General features: G+C 44.0%; 1 pseudogene; it reads right to left on the bottom strand.

Annotated features, from left to right (window-relative positions):
* Positions 1–788: 788 nt before the first annotated feature.
* On the bottom strand, positions 789–7,217 carry LOC142785394 (uncharacterized; annotated as a pseudogene).
* Between the last annotated feature and the right edge of the window lie 3,897 nt (positions 7,218–11,114).

Below are 11,114 nucleotides of genomic sequence, written 5' to 3'. Positions count from 1 at the left end.
ATTACAACGCATAAGCACCCGAAAGAAAAAATGCTCTCGTACGTCGTTATAGGCATAGGTAAAACAGTTACACTCGCACTGACATGACTGGACAAACCACACTTTGAAAATTTCCAAGACGTACGCGCACATAGAAGCATGACGTGGCTAGCAGACGACGCACAGAGCAATCCACCAGGCGACGACTTTGCTCGATCTCGCGGCCAAATGATTTCTGTTGGACTCCAGCAGAATCTGAGCTCTGGCACAGAGCCCGACTGCTTACACTAGTCCAAGGGCACATGAACGTTTTCTCAGCAGCAGCAGCACACCAGCAACCCACAGCCAAGAACAACAGGTGCTCAGGTCTCTGGTAGACCAAAATAAATGCCTTGGCTCATATCCGAAAACCCAATGACTGAGATGCCTGGCCTGTCATCTTGCTGCTTTCCTATCTCAAGTTCTTCTTTTTTTCAGTTTAATTTGCTTCCCTCTCTTGTCATGCTTCAGAACTATAGCCGTGGTTTTCTCCAAGTGGGATTTCACTTATTAATTCTTTTTGCTTCGACACGCCAGTGCCAGTTTTTTCTTCACTGTCCTCCACTGTCATATCACGCCCCACAATGGTGGTCTAAAGGCTAAGGTACTCGGCTGCTGAGCCGCAAATCGTGGATCGAAACCCGGCTACGGCGACTGCATTTCCGATGGAGGCGGAAATGTTGTAGGCCTATGTGCTCCGATTTGGTTGCACGTTAAAGAACCCCAGGTGATCGACATTTCCGGAGCCCTCCACTACGGCGTCTCTCATAATCATATAGTGGTTTTGGGACGTGAAACCCCACATATCAATATATCAGTGTCATATCACGGCACACACTTGAATACAATACCATAACATCATTCGACACTAGACTTTCTGCACAAATAATTTGTTCTTGTGTATAAAGAAAAAAATACTAATACAGTAAATTGAAAAGAAATAAAATGAAAGCATAAGATTGCATCAGTTAAATGGAATTAAATAGTAACTGAGTGAGGGTGGCTCAAGGCCAAAGTACATAGACACCTGGCTGTCGTACAGGCAGGTGCGGCAGTTGGTGAGAAGTGTAGCGACCTTATACATCCTTCCCACTCTCTGACGCGTCACTTTCAAGTTCTTGTGAAAGTCCACAAATGCGAAGTCTGCAGCCACTTTACCAAAGCCCCACTCAACAGCCTGCCGTACAGTGCTCATGCACTTTTTGAAGTTCGACTGGTAGGGCTGCAAGCGGGCGCCTCCATAAGGCTTCAGGAGCAGAGGCTTTAATGGGTAGGCCGGGTCTCCATAAATCACATATTTGTTACCCCTGGCTACCTTGACAATATTATCGTAGAGCCTGGTGTCTTTCAGGATGCCTGCAACAAAACAAAAGGTGTCACAAGTTTTCTTATGCCAGAACGTGGCTGATGCATGAGTGTCAGTGCACTGCATTAACACAAGGTTCAGTGTCGACAGTATTTTTTGTGTCCATTTGTTGGAACATGGTTGTAAAGAATGGCAGAGAATGCCATGCTGGCTCTACACCATGTCTTCTCCCCATACATGCTGCATACCTGCATTGGACACTATATGCCATTTAAGCTAATCTAACATCTTTCTAGCAAAATAACTAATATTTCAGCTAAAACGTGAAAAGTTGGTAAGTTCATTACTAATGACTGCAAGCGACAAAGTTTTCTTGAAGCCAGCTCCAAGAAAGGAGGTAATTTTTCACATTGTAGGATCTTGAAGCAATTTGGGCAAATTAAATTTACCAGATCAAAATTATTGTGTTTAACTTGCATTTAAGGAACAGTATACAGAGTAATTGATTAGATTATTGTGTGACAGATGTGAAAATACTACGTGTGACTTTTTTGCATGGCATGTAACAAATAAATGTTTAGCTTGCACTGTAATCATCAGAATATTTAACTGCACTAACATAAACCCTATAAGAAAATAATAATAAAGAACTTTTTGAATGACAACCCTATCGGAAAAAAACGAATGGCGGGCATGGTGTAAACCACCACCCACCACTATAGTGGATTAATGTAGTGGGTGAATGGTGGGCAACGCCCACCATGGCGCATGGTGGGTATGGTGGGTGCTGCAGTGCCGGCAACGCTTGAGCGCGAAATGGCGTCAGAATCACCGTGACGAGCTGCCACAAAAAATAAAAAAGAATTCTATAAAAACGGTATAAAAAACACCTGTCCCACAAAAAAACAAAACAAGGTGCCATGGAGGATCGAACGTGCAACCTATGGATTCCCACTCGAAGACACTAACCACTGCGCCATACCAACATGACGTTAGTTGTTCGTTAAATAGTTAGTTGAAATACAAACTTACGGTTCAACTTCAGTTATGTTTGTCGTGTACACGACATAGACAAGATCTGCACCTGCTACTAAAAATTGCACATTTAATAAACACAAGCAACTGCTGCCTGTAACGATTGCCACTGTGTTAATGGCACCAGTGCTTTTTTTTACAATTTACAACTGCAAGAAAAAAAAAACCAAGTGGACTGGGGAGCAGCAACAGTTTACCGGTGGAGTCTGCCAAGTTTAATATCCGTTTCGCGCTAGTTCTAAAGGGCGACATCTGCTCACGCTTTAGGACGCTTCTAGGCTCATTCCATCGATACGCCCACCTAATTTATTTGATTGAGTATTGGGATATGCTTTTCACGCAATGTAGAGGGCGGTCGTGCCAGCGCAATGCTGTAGCTCTTTCGCTAAAGCAACAACTACATAACGGCTTGGCCAAAACGAATGCAGTGTGCCGGAAACATTACGCTATCATATTGGTTCCCCAAGCATACGAATTGCCACGTCTGAGTTCTCGCACAAAAGCTAGAGAAGTGCTGGTGAGTGCGACCGGCGGCTGTCGCTGAGAAGAGACGTACGTTCTCTGGGAGTGCTTGAATCGCGTCGCATTGATGTTTGTTGTTTCTTGAGCGGACACCATACACAATGAAAAATGCTTCATTTAGGTTAATTGATGCCATGGCTGTGCTGTATTGTCATTCTTAATCGCCGAAATCGTGTATTCTGAAACCCGGAAGCACGAATAACACAATTGAACGGGCTCGGTCGGTAGGCCTAACCTTTGGTGGAAATCATGGTGGTAGAACGTGTAGTGTACAGATCTCAGCTTGGTACACTATATATATTGCCCGCCAATATAAGCCCACCCATCATCTGCTTACTGCTTCCCAGCTTTATCGCAATGGTGGGCAGAGCTTCTCAGCTTGGTACACCATGCGGCCCACCATAGCAAGCAGCACCCATCATCTGCTTAGTGCTTCCCAGCATTATCGCAATGGCGGGAAGAGTTTCTCAGCCTGGTACACCATGTGGCCCACCATAATAAGCACCACCCACCATATGCTTAAGGCTTCCCTGCATTATCGCAATGGTGGACAGAGTGTCCCATTATTGCCTACTATCTATCCTCTGCTTTCCACCATCATTTCCACTTTACCCATCATCTGTACACCATACCACCCAGTACGTCCCGGCATATCCACCATATTTTCCACTATGTCCCACCATATCCATCATAATTTCCACCATGCCCACTATTATTTCCACTACGCCCACCATGTTTTCCAGTATCCACCATGGCAATTTTTCCGATAGGGAAACAATGGTTTCCCAGTAATGAGCGCAAGTGGAGTGAACAATGCTGATGCAAACATAGTACCTGTATGTGGCCTGTAATGTTGAGTTAATGTTGAAATCGAAACATTCACCTCCCGACTGTATTCCACAGTGGAGAAGTCTGGTTTCACGCTATTGCAAAATTAGGTGTACTGTGAAACGAAAACTTTGGTAGCTGGAATGGCATCTTGGCTTACATTGTTGGTAGTCACTATATTTACAGATGAATAGGTTTAAAAAGATCTTGGTAGTCACTATATATACAGATGAATTGGTTGAAAAAGATTATGCAAGATCAAGTAGCTTTCTTTCTCAGCAATCTGTACTTCATGCAACTGTGTGCATGAACACCCTTTGGAATGTCACTGACCATGTGGCATCGCATTTAATTGCGTGAATGCAATTATCTTAAGCTGACTGTGAAGCAGTGGTGACACTAACACAAAAAAAATCCAGGAGTTGTACTCAGCCACACAGTCAAACGTTAAGATGGCTTTCAGATGGGGAGACTTATTCATCGATATTGTTGAAAAAGATTTCTCAGAACTAACTCAAGTAAGTGGTATATTATTAGTAATTTATTCTCAATGCACGGGGAGTGGTAGCAATTGCAGCTACCTACCTACTGCGGTTGCTTCCTTCAGCGACTGTCCTAAAACTGAAACAGTGTTCTATGTGCTTGTGCCAAAGAGGCTTTCTCATGCACTAACAGTGATCTTAGCCATATCTATTCACGGGATAGCTGCCTGCCGTCTGCAAGTCAAAAATATGATCTCAGTATGCTGACATGATACTGCCCTAGACAAATAACAATAACACTACACCAAAAGCTCATTGTTCAGCTAGGTTCTTGGAACATGAGTTATGACCTAGGTATGTTTGTGATATGACAATTTGCCATTTGACAGCTACAAGCAGAGTTTCTGCAAAGGCAAAATCTTACTCGCAGCACTTACCAGCATCATGACGCCGCCCCTGAATGGGCCATCTATCTGGCAAATAATTCCATTGGCGCACATAACAGCCTGGTATTTCTGGCAATGGAAGCGCTTGTGCCCAGAGTAGTGCTCCTGCTGGAGCTAAGACGGCTGACAAATTCGTCGTGCCGTGCCATCTATGAAGCCGCAGCAGTTCTTCAGTTGAGCACCTTTCTGGTGCACGGCCTAAAAAAATAACAAAAGAACAGATGAAGCAGCTGCCAATAGCATTTAAGCAGTACAGTTTTCAGATATATTCTTAGTAAAAAACATTGTCCTTGCTCTTTAATTTGACATGGACAGCCGAGACACACGAACAAACAAGCGTGACCAAACGAAATATACTCACTTGCCTTCTAGCTGTTATTGTACTGGTTTTACGCTACTGTCTCCACCACCCGCAGTGGAGGGCACTTTACTGTTTACTCGTACCATAACAGAAAGCAGAGTTTCACTCTGTCTTTCAAAACTCTAAGGGGCATCAAAAGTTGAATCATTTCATGCCGGGCAGTGAATAAGCTAACTCAAAATAACAAATGACGTTCTTAGCAGTCTAGGAGTGCACGTCACAGTGGCAGTTACAGTAACGGGTGATTGACACATAAACATGGACATTTCCCTTTTTGGACCAGGCTATATTCCACAAAGGTAAACAGTGCCAAATATAAATGTCTTTTTATTTTAGCAGTAATCATATGTGAGAAAGCAGTATCAATTATTGTTTATGATGCTTGCTGCTTTTGTGAAGCACACTCATGAGTTTACTAGAAGCATTGATATTCATAGCTTACTCAATGATAAAAGCAGACACAGCATGAGCTTGGTGCTCAAGAACAAGCTGTGCCCAGGGCGTCAGTGTTGAATCCATTACTGACAAATATTTTCACTTAACATTTCACAAACACGCACTGCAATATACAATATAATTGAAGGGTGAATTATGCGTGCCTCTCCTAACTTACAGTTAGAATTGTGCTCCTTGAATTAAAAGGACACTAAATGCAAATGACGTTTCATGTCACATTAGAAGGTTAACGATTAGGAGGACTTAAAGCATAAACATTATGCACAGCAGCAATTTAGTAACAAATATAAAGGTAAACGTAGAATGAGAAGCCAGCCAGAGTATTGGAGCTCGCTTAGACTCACTCGAAAGATATATTTTGCTCTGGGCACTTGCTCCGATTCAGACTCGCCAAAAATTTCCCCCTTGGGCTCAAAATGAGTAAGTTTTTTTTCCACTGCATTCCCTTCAAATCAAACTCGCCAACTTATTGCTGAGACCAAGCAACACAGATGCACAGCTTGACCAGAGTGTTGATGAGCCTCAGTGTGTTGCCACATGAGTCTGCTAGCATAATATTTCCTTTCTCAGTGTCACAGCTGTTTGATGCCAATATCTCACACAATGGGTGCTCTACTTTCAATCTTGTTCTTGAAACACGTGTTACCGGTCCGGTAATATTTGTATTACATACATGGCTCACACGGAATACCGTTATGGATGGATCCGAACAACTTTATCAAGGATTTCCGGTGAAAGAATTCGCACAAGAGGTCATTGCACCGCATTCTTGTGGTCTCATTGACCTGTAGTTTGTTGTTTTTTCGTGTGTAATTGTCTTCTTGCACAGTAAAAACAGGGTTGCAAAAGAATAAACAGGCTGCAAAAACAACACAAGCTGCCACATTTACATGTAATGTGATCACTGGAGTGTGCCCATGTTTGTCTGAGCTCAAAATTGTAGTACAGATGTATTCTCTCAGCGTGTGCGAATATGTCTTTAAACTCTCTTCGACGCGAACTGAACATTTTAGACTTCGAGGAACGAACAGACGCATTTCAATGCATTTAACCAGCCTGAACCAAGTTTTTTACTGCAGCGTCTTGCTGCTATGTCGTAAAATTGCCAATTTAGTAGACTCGCGATGCAACGAAATGGAAATCAGTAATTGAATTAAACTTGGCGTATTTTCTCGTTTGAACTTTCACGCCAGCTACTATGAATATTCTGCCAGTTTTTGGACATGTTACGACTTTGCTTCGTACAAAAAAGTGATATTCGCACAAAATCGATCGACTTTCATGCTTACCTGTGAAAACAGTTGCAGGTTTTGGAGGTTCATCCAGCCATGAACCGTGAGATCTGCAAGCAGGTGTCCAAAGTAATATTCGATGTGAGACATTACTTTAGACACCACACTTGAGATCACGGAGCTGTGGCGGTTGAATATCGTCTCCAGGTCACAAAGTCGATTTGGATAAGCGAGGCGCCGCAGTGTCATACACAAAGCCTCGCGATCTGACACTCGGACGCACTGCGCACTCATCACTTCGCCGGGAATGAGCAGGCCAACGATCAGGTCGTCCAAATCGCCTTTGTGGAACCTGAAGTTACGATAAAAGGTGGTTCCATCGATGGCGTCGAAATGCAACACGCCGTTGTCGTGAAGGTTCCTCCGCGGCTGCGGCTGCGGCTGTAGCAGATCCATAATCAGTAGATCGTCGATGTACTTCCACGGTAGATTTTGAGCCAGGAATGGATCTTGGATCACACTCTTTGCCATATCGACGACCACTTCTTTGCGAATGCGGCTAGCCGCTGACCGTTCAACCAGAGAGGCTTAGCCAGAGAGGCTTAAAGAATTATGGAGTGGCTCCTTATTGCCTTCTGCACGCAGCCAACTTTAATTGGTTAGGTGATTATAGAGCACCAAAACACTTGATAATTTTACATGTTAAAAGTTATTATATTTGCGCCGCAGCGCTGGTTAAGTTTTATTTAAAAGAAAACGAATATGTTGCATTCATGATCATCATCATCGGCGAACGTAAACTTTTACGTACGAACGTAAAGGTTCCCGTATGTGTAGCAAAACGCTGCTAAACCTCGGGCGCCAGTAACACGGTAAACGTAAACCGGTAACACGGTAACGTAAAGAAGTATACGAACAAGCTAAAACTCCCTTATATAGAGTGCTCGCGTTTTGCTAACGTAGCGTTGCTGTGCCCAGTGTGCGCGCGCGTCAACGCTACATGGGAGTATATTGGGCCCTTCATGATGCGCTCGCGGCCGTTTTGCTAGCTCCACATATACAAAATTTGGTGAGTTTGGTGTTAATAACGTCAATTATTGGTGAAAGTACATGACTTCTGCAAACATGATAATCCTGAGAAGCATGTCATTTAGGAATTTCACAACCTACCACGCCCATAGCATCCCCGCGGTTACTTTGCTAGCTCCAGATAAAATATATTTGGTATCCCATGACGTGAATAGATGACAAAGGCAAACGACACATCCAAACATGTATGATAATCGTGACACGTGAGTCATGTACAGCAACTTTTACCTCAGAGGGGGAGAGAGAGAGAGAGAGAGAGAAAACTTTATTTGCGCATAACGCGGAGCAGCCCAAATGGTCGGGCCCCTATTCCAGGGCTCCGCTGGCCCTAGCCATCATCTCTACCCGTTGGACCAGCCAGTGCTGATCAACAATGGCCGAGCTGGACAGTAGTGCCTCCCATTGTTCATCTGTGTTGTTCATGTTGTGGTGTTCTTCATTGTGATGCGTACACTCCCACGTGATGTGAAACAGAGTTGGTGTGGCCCCACAACACGGACATAAATCTCTGTATGCTGTGGGGTAGAATACGTGCAGTCTGTGTGGGTTCGTGAATGTGTTTGTTTGGATTCTGTGTAATGCCACCGATTTCATTGCTGTGAGTTTCTTATGCGGTGCTGGATACAGTTTTCTATTGTCCCTGTAATACTGAAGAATTGTACCAAAGTTAGGGTGTAGGGGCGTTGGATCCTCTATTGCAGTGTGCAAGGAAGCTCGGTGATTTGTGAAGCCTCGAGCCGCCTCGTCCGCAAATTGGTTCCCGGTTACGCCCTCGTGCCCTGGCGCCCAGATAATGGTTTGGGTGTATTCAATTAGAAAGTCTTTATGGGCTTTGGTTAGAATTTTGAAGGCCTTTATACATATTCTGCCTTTATCGTAATTTCTACATGCAGCCTTGGAATCTGAGATTATTGTCATTGGGGCTTTTCGCTCCCTGCCCTTCTTGATTGCCAGCGCGATCGCTATCTCCTCCGCTTCCGTGATAGAGGCTTCGGCTATGGAGGCACAACTTCCCCGTTTCCTTTTCGGTCTGTGACCACGGCCACCTTGTTCTTCGTATTTGCCTGATATATGGTGCAGCGTCAGTAACTCTCGCCGTATTCAAATATTTTGTCTTTTTATCTATGTAAGCGGCTCTTGCTTTACGTCTTCCAGCATGTAAAACTGGGTCCATGTTCTTCGGCAGGGTGCATATCTTGTACCAGGCTCTGACTGAGCACGACAATTCTTTAGCTATTCCATGTGCCTGTACTTGTTCACCGAAGCCGATCCTCTGAAGAAGTTTTCGGCCGGTTGGCGTCTGCAGCAGGTGGTTAATCTGGGTGGTTACTTGCGCCTCAGCCAACTCATCAAATGTATTGTGAAGTCCGAGCGCTAATAGCTTCGCAGTTGAAGTGCTTTGTGGTAGTCGCAGAACCGCTTTATACGCCATCTTTATTATTTTGTCTGCTTTTTTTTTCTCCTCTCTATTCATGTTGTGGTAGGGTAGCGAGTATGTTAGTCTGCTGATGACTAAGCTCTTTACCAAACGAAGCACGTCTTGTTCTTTCAGTCCAGCATGATTGTTCGTTATTCGAACTATCATACGAACAATTTGCTGAGCTGTTCGCTTAAGCATATTCAGTGTGTGGAGACATCGCTGATTGGACTGTAACCACATCCTAAGATTCTAACGGTCATTTTCTCTGAAATAATATTGCCATCTAGCTTGACCTCAAGGCGGAGGCTTGGATCTGTCCTTTGTTTTTTACTCTTGGCGAACCGAATGAGTTCCGATTTGTCTGCTGAGCACTGAAGTATCCTTTCTTTAGTGTACTCTTCGATGGTTTTAGCTGCCAGTTGAAGCCACTATTCTTTTTCTGCCAAGCTACCCTTGGTTGTCCATATAGTGATGTCATCCGCATAGAAGGAGTGTCGGAAGACGGGAATATCTTCCAGTTTTTTGGCTAGACCAATCATGGCTCTGTTGAAAAGCGTAGGCGAGATCACAGCGCCTTGTGGAGCGCCTTTGCTCAGTGGGTGGAAGACATTTGATTCGTCTTCTCCTAATCTGATAACAGCGGTTCTTTTAGTAAGGAAGTTTTGTACATATTTGTACGTCCTTTCACCGCAGTTTGTCGCTGCTAGCCCATCTAATATGGTCTTATGGCTTGCATTGTCGAAAGCGCCTTTTATGTCGATGGTCATGACAATGTTTTCTCCTGCTTTTGGAACATTTGTTAATACTTCCTCCTTTAAAAGCAGAATGATGTCCTGTGTCGAAAGGTTCAAGCAGAAAACAAATATGGTGTTTGGCAACAAGTTATTTTGTTCAAGGTGCCGTTGAAGTCTGGTATTTATTAATCTTTCAAACACTTTACCTAAGCACGAGGTAAGAGAAATTGGCCTGAGGTTTTCTATTGCCAATTTCTTTCCTGGTTTGGGTATCACAATTGTTACAGCATGCTTTCATTGCTGAGGTATAGTGCCATTCACTCAGTGTTTGTTAATGAAGTTTAGAAGTGCTGTTGTGGCTTCGTCATTCATGTTGCGAATCATGGCATTGGTGATTTGATCCGCCCCAGGCGCTGTGTTGTGTTTCATGCTGACGATTGCCGCTCTGACCTCGGCATGCGTGAAAGGTGCATCCAGTTTTGAGTTTGGGAGCCCAGTGTATTCAGCCTGGTAAGGGGCTGTGATGGCTCGGGCGCCGAAACACTTAATATAGATGTCTTGAAGGAGGTCATCTCGTGTGCCTTGATACGTGTTCAATAGTCTTTCTAGAGATTTTTGTCCTTCGCGTTTAGTTTTCAGAGGGTCAATTATAGCTCTGAGGATATTCCATGTCTTTGCTGTTCTTAGGGTTCCATTTAGTGAATCGCAAAATTGTTCCCAGATGGCTGTCGGGAGTTGATTAGCGTACTGTTCGGCTTGCTGCGATATTTCTTTATTTTCGCTTTGAGTTTCTCATTTCGCTTTTGCCTTTTCCATCTTTTTATTGAGGTTTCTTCTTGCTTCTCTCAGGTGGAGAAGGTGAGCGTCTACTTCAAGGGTGTCATCTGTTCTGGCGACGGTTTTGGTGTGCATTTGCTTTTCATTTCGAATTACTTTGCACCACTCGTCCAAGTCGTCTATGGCAGTTACATGCGCTTTTAGCGATTTTCTATACGCATGCCAGCCTGTATTTTTAGCTGTGCCGATGTGTTTGCGGATTCGGCCGGTGTGGATTGTGGTGCTTAGTATGTAATCATCACTGCCCAGGTTTTCAAGAGTGTTGTACCACTCCACTCTGTGACAGTTTTGTACTATCGTCAAGTCCGGACTTGTGTCCATGGATACGCTGTTGCCTATTCTCTTTGG

Source organism: Rhipicephalus microplus, unplaced genomic scaffold (assembly GCF_043290135.1).
Source record: "Rhipicephalus microplus isolate Deutch F79 unplaced genomic scaffold, USDA_Rmic scaffold_21, whole genome shotgun sequence".
NCBI lineage: Eukaryota > Metazoa > Arthropoda > Arachnida > Ixodida > Ixodidae > Rhipicephalus > Rhipicephalus microplus.
This window is presented reverse-complemented; position numbering and strand designations above follow the sequence as displayed.